At 34.8% G+C, this 15,902-nt stretch overlaps 1 protein-coding gene across 4 annotated transcripts in view; it reads right to left on the bottom strand.

The window, feature by feature from the left end:
• LOC106667511 (protein FAM102A) overlaps positions 1-15,902 on the bottom strand; it is a 109,303-nt gene that overhangs the window by 92,217 nt on the left and 1,184 nt on the right. The gene's annotated exons all lie outside the window — the stretch shown is intronic.

The raw sequence follows: 15,902 nt of genomic DNA, 5'->3' as shown, positions 1-15,902 counted from the left end.
ATCAAAATTGTGCATTAAGAACAAAAGAGGCGTTGCGATTTGATACTGATTTGTGATACACGCTGTGTGACGTGCGCTTGACTTCGCATAGATCTGCATACCCTACCAAAACGTGGCGTAGCATCGGGTAGCATCGCATGGTGTTGCATCGGGTAAGTGTGATCCCGGCTTAATGAACAAACAAATACACTGGCCAGAGGATCAGCAAGACCATTTATATGCCCAGAGCCTATAACTAGCATAACAACCTCCGCTATCTCAGAATGGGTCCAAACGAAATTTAAAAAAAAAATTGACGAACTCTAGATGTGCATCAAAAACCATAAACTTATGGTTAAAGAACCCTCACCAAAACTGGTAAACACATTGCTATTGTTAGAGAGGATAAAACTCAGAGAAGTGATAAGGCTACCAAATCCTAATATCACTGGTATCTAAACACCTACACAGCATGGCTATTCAATGATGCTCCCATTTTTAGGTTATGCAAAGAAGAGGGAAGAACTTCTACCCATTTCAACTTCAAATGTGAACACTCCAATGAAAATATAAGAAGACCCGGAAATGGCAACAATAACAGTCACTAACTACTACTTCATCAAATAAGGATCGACCCAATTGAACTGAACTAAGAATTGGGAAAAGTACAATATGCCATTAAGCAAAAAAATGCTATGGTTGGGGACACCAAACCCCCTCTTCTTCTAATACCATCATCATCATCGTGCAAAAGAAGAATAGGACTGGCTGTTTTTGCCCCCCTTCACCTTGTCCACCTACTACGCAAAACCCCAATAATACGTAATACCTTTTCTAATTTATATATAACACATTGCTAAAGTTAGAAGAGGTAAAACACAGGGCGTTATGGCTACTGGCCACTAGAATCTGAAAAAGCACAAAACTACATGGTATATTCAATGATGACACCCATTGTAGGTTATGCAAGGAGGAATAAACTGCCTCCCATATTATCTTTGAATGCGAAGTAACTTTTCAATTGAGAGGAACCAGGAAGACCCTGGAAAAAGAATTGCAGCAATGACAGTCAATGACCTTAAATTTCTTAAAAGAAGGATTGCGTCGATTGAACCGAACTAAAAGGAAATAGTAAACCTACAAAAGTCAAAAGGGCGTAGTGTTTCAAAAATACCAAAACCCCTCGCTAGTTATTATCATGGTTTTAATTTTGAACGCCTCTTCTGTACGAACCAAATACAGACAACTACTGCTGTTTTTCAATTTCAGATTTATAACAAAAATCACAAGGGCCTCCGAAAACTGCCTTTTAAGGCACTCGCCGCACCGAGGTAATCTATACGCAAAAGCTTAAGTTCATCAATTGTAAAGGAGTAAAGGTACGGCGGAGAAGACTCGACCAGGACCGACTCTCAGAAGGGTCCGAGGCAGTTTCCCAGTTCAAGTACCGTTCGGTTCGGACATCTGGGAATCTTGTCTAGGTAGTCTTGCCCAAGACCATGACCGCGTGAGAGTAAGCCGCTCTCTATGGAGATAAATATTGTTTCTATTAATATACAACTTTCTATTTGGGTACCATGTGTAATAAACGCAACGGGACGGAAAAATAGAAATTGTGAACACTCGTTTGTAAAACAATCCAACCGCGTGGTTTTTTTTTAAATATAATGATGATTTTTTGGTATACTTTCAGTTTCGAATAATTTATTCGTATTATGGGATTGTTTGTAATATTATGTTTTATGTTAATGCTTTTAATAAGAGACGATCGAGATTTTTTCTGGCAAAAGTGGGCAGATAAACTGGATTTGTTATCTTTTAATGTCGATATTGGATTATTATTTTTTCAAGTGACTTGCACATTGTGCAATAATCTAACACCTGTTTCTGTATAAAGTATTAGGGTTTTCCATCATCGGTAAAAACCGGTCGAGTTGCGAATTCTACCACCTGAAGACGTCAAATGTTGATAAATCGTCTCTCAGCCGTTTGAGAAGTATGGTTGAAAGGATGGTTCGCTATGATTAAAGGGTGTCGGAAATAGGAATAGGCACACCAGACACTGTCTATCGATTTGTCCTTCCAGTCAAGAAATTTTCCCATTTGTCGAAGCCCTTGACTTTTTGCCGAATGATAGATGAATCACAAAGAAAGAAAATTTCGCCCAGGATCGAATCGAACCCGTCTACTCGTAAATTAGCGTGAGACGTTCCCAACAGGCATTGAGAACAAATTGGATCGGTTGAAAGGAAACCGGGACATTTCACCACTACGATGATTGAAAAGTAAAAGTGCCCGGAAAGAAAGAGGCTGAACACGATGAAACCTAAAAAAATTCCTTTGACAAGACAAACCAAAAAATTTAACCTGTTTAATACGTAAAATATTGATTAATCAAGGTAGAAATTGTTTGCCCTTGATCTCGTTACCGATATTTCGGAATTTATTAACAACCAGCCTGCCATCTCTTATGTTTAAACAGCCGTAGTCATAACAGCCCATTATCAATCTGGAGATAAAAAAAAACTCGAAGGTTGTCAAATATTTATTCAGCAATTGCATAAAGGCCGACCTGTCGCAAGGAGGGGAAATCCTCGAACTTTTCCCCCGAAAAGAAATCAACTGTACAAATTCCACAACAGGGCAGAGCAAGGAAAACACTAAAACAAGCGAACTGGTTAGAGAATCAAGTCTGTCCTTTATAAAAGTAAACCCTACTGGTAGTAGTCCGGCCTCGTCAAATATTTACAGGGGATGGAAGCTTTGTGCAATACCCTCAGGATTCCCCTTCAACTCTCGCCGAGGTAGAGAGTAAAAAGTAAAACTTAAATATGACTGTGTCTTCTTTTAAATTTTCATCAGGATGAATATCTCGACACAGGAAAGTACACCAACAAATACAACAGCCGCTGAACGTTTATTCAATCGAAAATAGACAAAATAATAAAGGTTGAAAGACAGACAAAGTGCCTCTTGTCATCTTTGAACCCCGATCATGCAAGGTGGGTATGTTGGATAACGATTGGCATCGGGACAAAGGCCTTGACCTTTAGAAATAAAAAATAAGCCTTCAACGGTTCGATGTGTCAGGTTGGATCGGGTTTATACTTAAAAAGGGATATAAAAATTATTACACAGAAAAATGACATTTTCACGAGGCATACCTATTTTTAACCTTTAAAATGAAGTTCCTAAATTTATACTCATCAGAAAATATGGACTGTCCAATTATAAACAATAAAATAAACCAGATATAATAAAACGTGGAGTGTAATTTACACAGTACCCTCTGAAGAAAGGCTGACTTTGGGGGACGAGTCGCTTTAGGGTCAAAGCTCGCGTATCAGGTATATGGAGAACGGGTGCTCGCTGTGTCCCATGTAACTAAAGGGTGTCATTCCTTGACCCAAAGTAGGAATGCCACACGAGAAGTCTTTGAATCTACTATCATCATGTTTAAAATAAGTGCTTTACTGTTTGCAGAATGCCTTTTGTGTTAAATGTATCAGAGTATATGGTATGGTATGGTGAAAAAGGATACTAGGAAGCGGGATTTGGACTCCCCAGGCACTGCAGCCTTCTGGCTTATTGAACCTTCCTAGTTCTTCAGTTCAGTGCAATAGTCTCAATCCTGCTCCTTAGAAGTATCAGGTCATTGACTGTCGCTCATGCAATTTGATTCCCTAAGTTTTTTTCCGTACGTTAGGTTAAATCTCCATTGAGCTGTTGCTTCGCATTCGAAGATGATATGAGCGGCTGTTTCCTCCTCCTCATTACATAATCTGCAAATGGGATCATCGTTGTATATACCCATGTTGTGTAGATGTTTTTTCAGATGGCAGTGACCGGTTAATAGTCCTACCACTCCTCTGAGTTTGTCCCTCTCAAATTGCAGCAGTGCTTTTGCCAGTCTTGATGAGGGTTGATTCATCATAAGTTTACTACGTCTAGCACCGCTAGAGTTTATCCACTTCTCCTTTTGTTTTGTTTGGATCCATTCTGCGATGGAGGATTCTATATTTGTTTTTATTATCACAAGAATAGGTTCGGGGCCTATGTATGGTCTTGCAGATCCTCCTCTCGCCAGCTGTTTTCTCGTTACCCAAAATTCCCTATGCCCTGGCCCCAAGATATAAGGTTGTTGTGTTTCCCCAGGTTTTGTAGATTTAGGATGCATTCACTGGCTAATTTTGATGTGATTCTTTTACATGCTAACGCTTTAATGGCTTCTTGGCTATCTGATCGTGAGGATTTTTTTGTCAGTGTAATAACCTCTTTTAAGATTTTCCAGGGCAAAAGCATTGATGGCATGTATTTCTGCTTGAAATACCGAAATGTACTTCCCTAATGAGTTTGATTGCTCATGTTTTAGGCTTGTACAGAAAACGCCTGATCCGGTTCCTTCGTTTGTTTTGGAGCTATCTGTGTCCCATATCATTGTATCTGATGCTCTCCTATATAGTCAGTTGAGTCTTTGTAGGAAGTTGTGAAGATTGTTTCCGGGATCATATAATCAGTCCCCATTTCTAATAATTGGTGTCTGATTTTGATGATTATAGTTGTATGCCCAAATTGTTTAGTTCCTTTCCAATTTAATTGTTTCTGGAACCTAAGTGAGCCTCTCATTGTATGAATATTTCCAATGGAGGTAGGTTTAGCAAAGTTTCTAATGCATTTGTAGGGGTTGTTCTCATTGCCCCTATGATACATAGGTTTGCTAATCTTTGTATGCTGCCTAATGTTTGGGTAGCTACTTTTTGTTGAGCTTGGTTCCACCAGATTAGTGATACATAAGTGATCCTGGGTCTTATTATTGCCCTCCATAGCCAATAGGCCATTTTCGGTTTTAATCCCCAAGACCCCTTCTTGTGGTCATTAGCGGTATCAGAGAGTAGTGTGAAACGGCCAATTGTAGCATGGAGACCGATGGAAATTGGTGGATGTATTTCCACCATGTTGGGAGTGATGTGTCCTAGTTGAAGACACCCGGAGTTGGGTGGGCAGAATGGACAAGGGAAAATGTACGGCAGTGTAAGATTTATATGTACATACGGGTCACTGGCATCCCAGAAAACATTTACACAGCATGGGTATACTTAATAATAACCCCCAATTGTAGTTAATACTATGAAGAGAAAGAATCTGTCATCTATATTACCTTCTAATGCGAAGCAACCTCTCAATGGAGACTTAACCTATGAAATCATAGATCCGGGAAAAAGAATTGCAGCAATAACAGTCAATGACCTTCGATTTCTTAAAAAAAGGATACAGACAATTGAACTGAAGGGTGAATTGCTTGGAAATACCAAACCCCACTTCCTAGTATCATGATTAGAAGTCCAATGAAAGAATCTTGTTCATTTTTATTGATATCAGCAAGAATGTTTTAACAATTATAATTAAAAACATAACTAGGCAGTCTCACAAATATTAATAGACTAAACTATATAAATCTAGAATCTAGAATCCGCATTTCACAATTCACAACGAGAAGAATTATGGGATTAAAACGCCTTTACCTAATCAGAAGCTGATTTAGGACAAAGTTAAGCTGAACGCTCTAGCTGCAGATCCATAACTGGCACAGAATTTTGCAAAAAGAAGATACACTATTTTCACAAATCGTAGATTGTTTGTTAGAAGGTTCGGTCGAAAATGGTCGTATCAGTATGAATTTCGTCGAGACAGCTGTCAGCGACTAAATAGTCAAGGCAGCTTGCTTCTTCCCTTCTCCGTTAATACTCAAAAACTTGGCACACCATGAACGAAAGTTCAAAAATAGCCAAACTCTAATAATCAGACAGAAATAATCGCCGCTTTAAAAAAAAAATGTCAAAAAAGGCTGTTACTTTCCAGTTTCATGGGGTGTCCGCTTGAAATTTGTCTACTCTTGTGTACTTCAGTGGATCTGCATTTCAGGCTGGCACTGTTCCACGGAGTTTCATCGGAATTCGGGACCAACGTGTACAAGAGAAAAGGAAAGTAAATCAGACAGACCGGTTAAAAGCTTTCACTCTTTCCCGGCTGAGAAAATAATATAATGGGACTTATTATAAAGATGGAAAATGTCGATGAACTGAATGGACTGATGGACCTCCTCACGCTCAAACTCTGACCGTATTGTGTGGCCCTAAAAAATGAGAGAGAGAGAGAGAGAGAGAGAGAGAGAAACGTTACATAGATAGAAANGAGAGAGAGAGAGAGAGAGAGAGAGAGAGAGAGAGAGAGAGAGAGAGAGAGAGGGAAAGAAAGAATGAGAGAAGAGAAACCCGAAAGCCACTTTTGGAACCGCATGATCTCAAAAACTGCCCCCACATTCCTAGGGCAAAAAAAACTGATAAAACTTTAGACCGTTCCCTTTAAAATGGAATTGGTATTTTTCTAACCGTCCTTAATGTCCCTACAGGAAGGAAATAACAACCCCTTGCCGTAAATGTAACAAACACAGCAAGGAACATTAATTTGTAATAGAAATAGGAGGCTAAAAAAGTTGCAAGTTAATTATCATAGACCGTAAATTATACCGAACGGTATAAACAAGACCGAGATAATTCAGCACAAAAGCAGAGAACAAATTGGTTGCCCGATTAAACAAACAAAACGCTGGATTGTTATTATTAAATTCCTTAATCGGCGTGTATGGGGAGGGGAGGAAAATTCCGACGTGAAACTCGCTGGGTTTTTGTTCAAATGTCCGCCCGGGCGGAGTCGTTGTAAAACTACAAACCGGTATGGAAAGAATGCAGAACGTCGGCCGAATGTGTGTTCCTAGAGAGGCCGGTTTCGCGGCACATGTCCCAGAGGAAAAGTGGGTTGCGTGGTACGCCAAAATATCAATACCAACATATTGTACCAACATGTCGGGGTAACCCATTGCAGTGACAAGGCGGAAGTGTCAAAAATGTTTAAAAAATTTTTATCAATTTTTGTAGGTAAGACTGGACCTTCTCATGCTTTTCGTACAAAAATGAGGGTTTAACGTTCAACTACCCGTTGCGTGTCGCGGACGACGAATCAAACCACACTTTACCAATTTCTTTATTATATTCTCAATTAAATTCATTGGCTATGTCGGGATTCGAACCGCCAACCGCTAGCGTGACAAATGAATCGAGCGCTCTAACCGCTCAACCACTCGGGTCACCGCAAGCTTATTACGTTCCCTATTTTTTATGATTTTGGGACATCCCAGGATAACATTTACATAGCCGTCGATCTTGCGCCTCATTAATACCCTGTGTTGTCCTAAATGCCAATTTTGGCCAGGTAGTATGGTAGCTGGTTGGGGCTAATATCACACTTCTCCTTGTCTACAGGTTATCTCCCTCGGAGAAATAGAGCTGTCTTAAAAGGGCTTAACTGAACAAATGCATTAGTTTAAGGTGTGGCGCCCCCGGCTTACAATCAGATTTATTGGTTGCCTCCTTTCATGGAGGAGGAACATTGTTTGGGGGGGGGATCGTAGATCTGGAAGGCGGTGGATCGCTGTTGGCCTTCTTCCGATCAACTCGTCGGCAAGTTTTTTGGATCCGGATTCAGGTGACTGAGATTAAACTCTGAACTGAGAACCATGAACTCTCTTACTCAATAATTCTAACTTTTTCAGACTGACTCTCATTGTATCTGATGTTCTCAACTTAGGTTCTCCAGCACACGCCAGTGTCATACCTGCCTCAACCTACCGGAAAGCGTGGACCGCTGGTTCTTCCTTGGTCTTTGCTGACGAGGGTGGGTATGCGACCTGGGCCGGTGTGGATCTCAGTTTCTTAGGGGTATTATATCAAGCATTTCATCAAGTCTGGCATGAACGAAAATTCTCCACAACTAGTAGGTACAGCCTCTCTCTCGTCCTACCTCTAAAAAAGACTATTCCGAGTAAAGCAGGGAACGAATATTCCAAACTTTTAGAAATAAAGGCTAGCGTTCCCCAAGGAAGCGTCTTAGGGCCAACTTTGTATCTGCTTTACACCAGTGACCAGCACTGCAGCAACATTCGCGGATGATAGTGCAGTTATCAGTGGTTAATAATATTGAAGCAACAACAAGAAAACATTGAAATATGAGCAACCAGAAAATTAAAATAAATGAGTAAAAGTTCAGTATTGTTGTAAACATACAAATGAGACAGTACAATCAATATAAAGACAAAAAAATAACGAAACAAAACACAGCGAAATATCTGGATTCTAGAAATGGAGAGCACACTTAAATAAAAAGGGAACAGAACTGGGTCTTAAATAAAGACAACTGTATTGACTTTTGGGAAGAAGACCTTGACAAAGCGTGAAAAGAAAACCAACAGAAACAAAATTCTAAAGTATGAATGAACAATTAAAAAGCATTATTTGCATTTGGTAAGATCGATAAAGCAATATGAATGACATGACATGTCAGGATGATCAGGAAAAATCAAAGAGAAATTAAATCAAACCCAAAATCGAGAAGAAACTAAAGGAAAATTTTTAAAATCCTACTAAATCACAACAGACGAACTTGCTATGCTAAAAAGCATGTACAATCCAAAGGTAGTACTGTACCAATAAGGTTTTCATAAAAACTCCCATGAATGCAGTAAACTCGAGAAACAAAATAATATAAAACAAGGAGTCTGGCACACAAAAAAATGTACTTCTAATCCAAAGAAAACCGACATAACAAAAACGAACAATAGTACTTTTCAAACAGGCCTAATTCATAAAAATAAAGACAAGTTCAAATTCAACTGATGTTGACACGACCCTGTAAATGTTCTATTTGAATGTACACACAATCTGGTTTTTTTTTTTTTTTTTTTTTTTTTTGCTTTGCCTCTATGCATCGGCCCATTTGAAGTTCTATACAGAATAAAAATATATCTATACCTTTCGTTGCATGTACATACATATCATCTTTCAAGAAGAAACTCCCAGTTATCAATCCAGTATGAAATCCTAATTTACAATGAGATGAATAAAACATACATAAATATAATTACAAACCAAAAACTCTAGTGAAAAATCGCAAATATGTTTCAATTAATTAAGGTTTTTGGTTGAGATAAAAAAGTCAGTGTCACGAGCGGGATTCGAACCCACGTCCTTCGGCTAGATATGCCGCTGCTCTACCACTTGAGTCTCTAGCCGAAGGTCGTGGGTTCGAATCCCGCTCGTGACACTGACTTTTTTATCTCAACTAAAAACCTTAATTAATTGAAAGATATTAATTGGTCAAGCGGACCACGAAAACTAGTGAATTGCAAATATGTTTGAACATTATAGATTTATTTTTCCGCGTTTCGAAAATTGTCAATGGCCAAAAAATCCAAGATCGATAAAATCAAAGAAAATAAATTTGATTCTACTACACTGCTGAATAATATACAATTTTAATTTGAAAAATAGCAGAATTGGTGGTCTTTTTATCGGAACAATCAATGTTCGAACCCATTCGTCTGGTCAATACAAAACAGGAAAAAGTTATAATTCAAGACAAGGCACAGCCTGGCTTTATAGATTGATGAGCAACAGAAGAGATCGGTTGGAAGAATAAAAATGTGGATTCTACAGCTGGAGATGATTGAAAATCGATTTCATGCTCGCTTTTCCTTCAACATCCAGTCATTTTTCACATCCAACAATTCCTTCTACCTGCACATAATACCAGAACTTTTTTTTAAAATAAATTTTGAACACTCTAGAATTTTTCAATATAACATTAAAAAGGTTAAAATCTGAAATTAAACTCTTCGGATCTGATTTTTTTTTTTCATTTTTACCCTCCCAACCTCGTGGTGAATTGAATTCCGACTTAAAATCAAGGGTAAATGGGGCAAATTGGGCCTTAAAAGCCCCCGGCTGATAATTTAACCACACCTCTTTCCAAAACGGTGCTATCTCGCTTCAGGTCAGAGAAGAGCCCAATGTCTACTGATTAATTAAAAGAGTTGTAAATAATTCCAACATAACTTTAACATTAAAGTTTATTAGTTTTTGAATTGTTCAATTATTCAACCATTAGATCAAGAAATGGTTTAATTCATTTTAATCACAAATTCAGAACTAATGAGGCTTCATTGTAGCCAAGTCCTGCGTCTTTACCTTTATTTTATTTTCACAATTATTACTTGCATGATTAGAAAATCAGGTATAGTCAATTCTCTACATCCCTTGGAATTAATCTGAGATTAATTTGAAAAAAGAATTGACTCTAATGTCCAACGGATTACGTTAAGCATGGATGACTCAAACATTAAAAATAATTACTAAAATAAATAATTTAAAAATAAACTTGTCAATAACTAGTGTTTCTTTAACGATAAGAATTGTCGTATTAGGTCGTCAGTTCATCATACATAAATTGATGATGATGCCTGCCAATGTGTTGTTCTACCATTATGCCTTTTCCCATTTCAAATTTTAATTTCAATTTCGTTATGACAGTATAATTACAATGAGAGAATCAAAAGATTATTTGAAAATATCTGTAAATATTTTAATCGAATTGAGAAGTGAAATGTTTTAGTTCTAATCAATTAGTTGAGTAAAAATTCACACCTGATGATGCCTTTTGTCAATTTCTTGTTCTACCATTATATTATGCCTTTTCCCATTTCAAATTTTAATTTCAATTTCGTTATGACAGTATAATTACAATGAGAGAATAAAAAGATTATTTGAAAATATCAGTAAATATTTTTAATCGAATTAAAAAGTGAAATATTTCAGTTCTAATCAATTAGTTGTGTAAAAATTCACACCTGATGATGCCTTTTGTCAATTTGTTGTTCTAACATTATGCCTTTCCCTATTTTAAATTTTAATTTTAATTTCGTTATGACATTATAATTACAATGAGAGAATCAAAAGATCATTTGAAAATATCAGTAAATATTTTTATTCGAATTGAAAAGTGAAATGTTTGTAGTGGTTCTAATCAGTTAGTTGAGTAGAAATTCTAAACTGATGATGCCTTTTTTGTGGTTTAAGATCTACAATTATGCCCTTTCCTATTTCAAATTTTGATCTAATCAGTTGTGTACAATTCTCACCTGATGCCTTCCTTGTGGTTTAAGTTGTATGAAATATGTCTTTCCCTATTTCAATCTAATCAGTTCATTGTGTACAAATTCACACCTGATGATGCCTTTTTCAACTGGGTAATTCATATTCTATAATGATGCCGTTTCCTATTTCAAATTTAAATCTAACTAGTGTGTTCAAATTACACCTGATGATGCCTTCTGTGTGGTTCAAGTTCTACACTTATGCCTATTCCTATTTCAAATTTGGATCTAATCAATCAATTGTATACAAATTCACACCTGATGATGCCTTCTGTGTGGTTCAAGTTCTACAATTATGCCTTTTCCTATTTCAAATTTTAATTAGAATTTCGTTATGACAATATACAGAAAGTGAGAACGATTATTTTAAAATACCAGTAATTATTTTTCTTCCAATCGAATAGTTACTGGGTTGTAGTGGTTCTAATTAATTAGTTTTGTACAAATTCACACCTTATGGATGCTTCTCTGTAGTCCAACTTCAACAATTATGCCTTCTTCCATCCCATATTTTAAACTGACAGAGATGGTAATTATATTATCGTGAGAGTTCAAATATATTTATTTAGCACAAATTCACACCTAATGATGCTCCTATGTAACAAATGTTTTCATCGTACTCCCATCCCTGTCGAATATTATAAATTCAAGCGTTAATGTTTTTACGTTCAATAGTTTAGAAAAAGGTCAATAAATATTCAAATTTAAGTCGTTGTAGTTTAGTCAGTGTCATATGTTTTGGGGTCTGCCAGGTAAAAGAAAAATTGAAACCCTTCACATCTATACACAACAATCCATGAAATAAGTAAATTTTTTGACTTTAGGGTAAAATTCATTTTTCGAAAGGTTTGAGTTAAAATGCGCTTTTTTTGGTGAGAGGGTCATGCCAGGAATCTCGTTTACGAAATCATCACCTGACAGTTCAAAAGTGAAAAGAAGGCTTGCAGCTCGCAGTCCATTACGCCACCCGGCTTGAAAACCCGTTCGTTTTAAGTGGGGAAAACAAGATTGAGAAGTTTGGAACGTCTTCTTTAAATAGTTATTATGGAAATTCTTCTGCCTATCTTAGAAAAAGAGGAGAATCCCTTATAAGTTTTTTTTAGGTTTTAAAAGCCGCCAAGATCCATTTGGCCCAAACGCTTCAAATTCTTTGAGTACCTCGCCAAAATTGTTTCAATTTAATAATGTCTTGCACTGGAAAATGTCAAGATCGAAGTAAAAACCCCAGGCTTGTGTTGCCAATACATATTTAGCAACGGCACAGCGAGATTTGACGGACCGGAAGGTGACTAGGAAAAATTAACTGTCAAAACAAAAGAACCTCTAGCGCTCATATAATTCTAAGAAATTTTAAATATACAAAATACATCATTACTTAACGTTGAATTCAAACATTACACCTGAACTCTTTTCTGCCATTTTGGATAATGCAAAAACAATATAAATGTCATATAAAATGTTCCAAAGACAACTAATTTTTTGTATTCAACGTTGGCAACATGCATAATCATTTTTTTTTACTACATAATTCAGTCAATCGTTGGAAATTTGCGTTTCCAACCACCTGATGGTGAAGAGACAAATATAACTGACCTGAAGGCAAATGCAAATATGAATTACTCGAATGACCGATACGGTCTATTTTAGGCTTTAAAATTTAATCAATAAACTATCAAATTTATGTGAAGGATACAATATTTTAATCATTTTTCTTAAAATTGCTGGATTGTCTTTTTGAAATATTATTTTTTTTTAAATCCTAGTTTACTGAGAAATCCATACAGCTATACATTTTTTAATTATTCTAAAATTTATCAAAATAATCTATTAATTAACAGTAACAAATTAATCAATAATGCATCAGCTCAACCATCTTAATCTCGCCCTCTTAGCAAGACAAGAAACAAGCTTGCAAACCAGGAAACAAAATATCAACGAAACACAAAAACCAAAACCCCTCTTCCATAAATTCACCCGATGAATGGTGTTTGGGGGAAAGTCAGCAGGGTGTCGGAATAGGTCAAACATCAGACAGCGAATCGACAATAAGGAAGCTAACAACCTTAACAGAAACACCAGATCAAAATGTCAATGATATTGCTTTGAAATATAACACTCGTTCCAATAAAAGAAAGAAAAAGGTAATTAAATGAATAGTTTTGTGCTAATATATTAGTAACAGCCACACTGTAAATACTATTAATGTATTTTAAAAAATTTAGTTAATTTATACGTTAGAAATGTTTAGCGCAAATGAAATATGATTTTTGTACTAGAAAAATTAGTTATGCATGAGATGATGTCAAACTGCCCCTGAATTTTAAAAACAACAGATAAGTATTCAAGTTCTGTTTTGTCCTGTAATTAGTTGATCAAAATACCAACAATAAAATATTTAAAAGCTTGTCATTCAAGGTTCCATTCCGTTTGAATTTTAACAATGCTCTGTCTACTGCTTACCTTAAATTGTACCAAGTCTTCGATTATTTTTCTTTTCATTATTATTAAATAATATTATTTTTTTAATAGTTTAAATTGATCATTTAGAAGAGACAATTATTTTTAACAGTACGAATTCATTGTGTGTTATTTCACACCTGATGATGCTACTCGATTTGACAAAACTCTGCGACAAAAGCCTTTCACGACCGAATATTTTACTTTCAGCTTTGTTACTGAATAATTACATGGTTCGAAGACCAGAAAATAGAAATTAAAAACACATTAGTTATTTTTCTCTTTAAATTAAATAATATAGAAGTATTTTTATTTTTATTTATTATTTTTATTTTTATTAAGTGGTTTTAATTCATCCTGCACAAGTTCATATCTGATTATGCTTCTTTGTAGCAAAATTCTGCATGATATCTCCATTAATATTATAATTTAAGCTTGTTTTATATTTTAATCTATAAAAGACTATAAAAAAAACTTTAAAATTTGCCTCTTATTAGCTCTTATTTGAATTTTTTCAAGGTTCAAGAGTTCAATTAAACTAAAACAGTAGAAACATTTGCCAAATTTAAACTGCTATCAGTTATTGAAGAATTTGTTTGTTTGATAATTCCAAAATAAAACAGTATTTTGTTCAGAATAAAAGAAGTGGTTCAAATGAATTCGCAGTGCAAAAATTCCCTTTCGTTAATGTTACTTTGTAACAAACATCTATGTCATTCATTTATTATTACATCAGAACCGAAAGAAATTTTGTCGAGAAACTTTTCAATTATTCCTTACTGTCAAATTTTGAAAGACAAAATTAAAGATTATAATCTAAGGATGACAATTTTTTTTTTTAAATATTTGCTTTAATAATTTATTATATATAAAAATGAAATATGTCTCTACGTTGAAAAAAGAAGATATATTTATTAAATTAAAACTAATATGCTGTGTACTAATTTCCACTTGACGACTTCCTATTCTGTATATTAATTTCAAACTTATTTTCTAATTAGAAAATCAAAGATTATTTATAAATTTTTTAACCAGTATTTTTTTATTGAATTAATGTGGCAGTTCAAGGTAATGCTTCTTTGTACTAGTTCTACAATTATGATTTTTCCTGTTCCATTTTTAACTTCATTTTTTATTGCTTAATTAAGTAATTAAAAAACCAGAGATAATTTTAACACAACTTTAACAGAAACTAGTATTTTTTTCTAATTGATCAGTGACAGTTTTCTACTGGTTTTAATCAGTGAACAAATTCACACCTAATGATGCTTCTTTCTAGAAAATTTTTATATTATTTATTTATTATGTGATTAAAACGCAAGTAATGTTATCAAGAAACCTTTCAATTATTTCTTTTTGTCAAATTTAATTTTGATTGTAAATTATCCTGAGTAAAAATTGTTATCAATTTAAATTTATTAAAGGAGTTAAAACCAAAATGTTGTGCATAAATGATCAAGATCCACTATTATGCCTTTCGTATTTCTAATTTTAATATAATCGGTTAATCGTGTACAAATTCACACCTGATTGATCTTTGAAGTTCCTGTACAATATCTTATGACTTTTGCTATAATATTTATTTTTTTACTCGTTGCTTCATTATTCAATTTTGTAGGCTGCATAGTATCAATCGTAAGAAAGACAAAAGATTATTTTAAAAGAAGTCAGTCACTTTTTTTATTAAAATTGAAGAGTGACAGGGTTGTAGTGGCTCTAATCAGTAAGTTGGTACAAATTCACACCTGATTATGGCTTCTGTGTGGTTATATGATTATAACTTTTCTTATTCCATATTGTAACAATATTGTTTTGTCTAACAGGAAGTTAAAATTAAACATTATAATTATTAATGTGGGATTTCAATCACAAATTCACACCTGATGATGTCTTCTGTATGGTTCAAGTTCTATAATTATGGCTTTTGCTATTTTGCGTTTTTCATTAATTCTTTAACTATGCAATTTTGTCTAGTACATAACACAACGATTAGAAAATCAAAAGCTTGAAACTATTATTTTTTATGTATTGAATGACAGGGTTGTAATGGTTCTAATCAGTTAGTTGTGTACAAAGTCACACCTGATGATGCCTTCTATGTGGTTCAAGTTTTACAATTATGACTTTCCTTATTCCGAATTGTAACAATATTTTTTTCATATCATAAGTTGAATTTAAACACTATAATTATTCATGTGGGAATTCAAATCAATTAATTCTGCACAAATTCACACCTGATGATGTCTTCTGTATGGTTCAAGTTCTACAATTATGGCTTTTGCTATTTTACGTTTTTTATTAATTCATTAACTATTCAATTGTGTCTAGTGCATAAAACAATGATTACAAAATTAAAAGCTAGAAACTATTATTTTTTTCTGTATTGAATGACAGGGTTGTAATGGTTCTAATCAGTTAGTTG

The sequence above is a fragment of the Cimex lectularius genome, unplaced genomic scaffold (assembly GCF_000648675.2).
Source record: "Cimex lectularius strain Harlan isolate CLEC.00 unplaced genomic scaffold, Clec_2.1 scaffold74, whole genome shotgun sequence".
Lineage (NCBI taxonomy): Eukaryota > Metazoa > Arthropoda > Insecta > Hemiptera > Cimicidae > Cimex > Cimex lectularius.
This window is presented reverse-complemented; position numbering and strand designations above follow the sequence as displayed.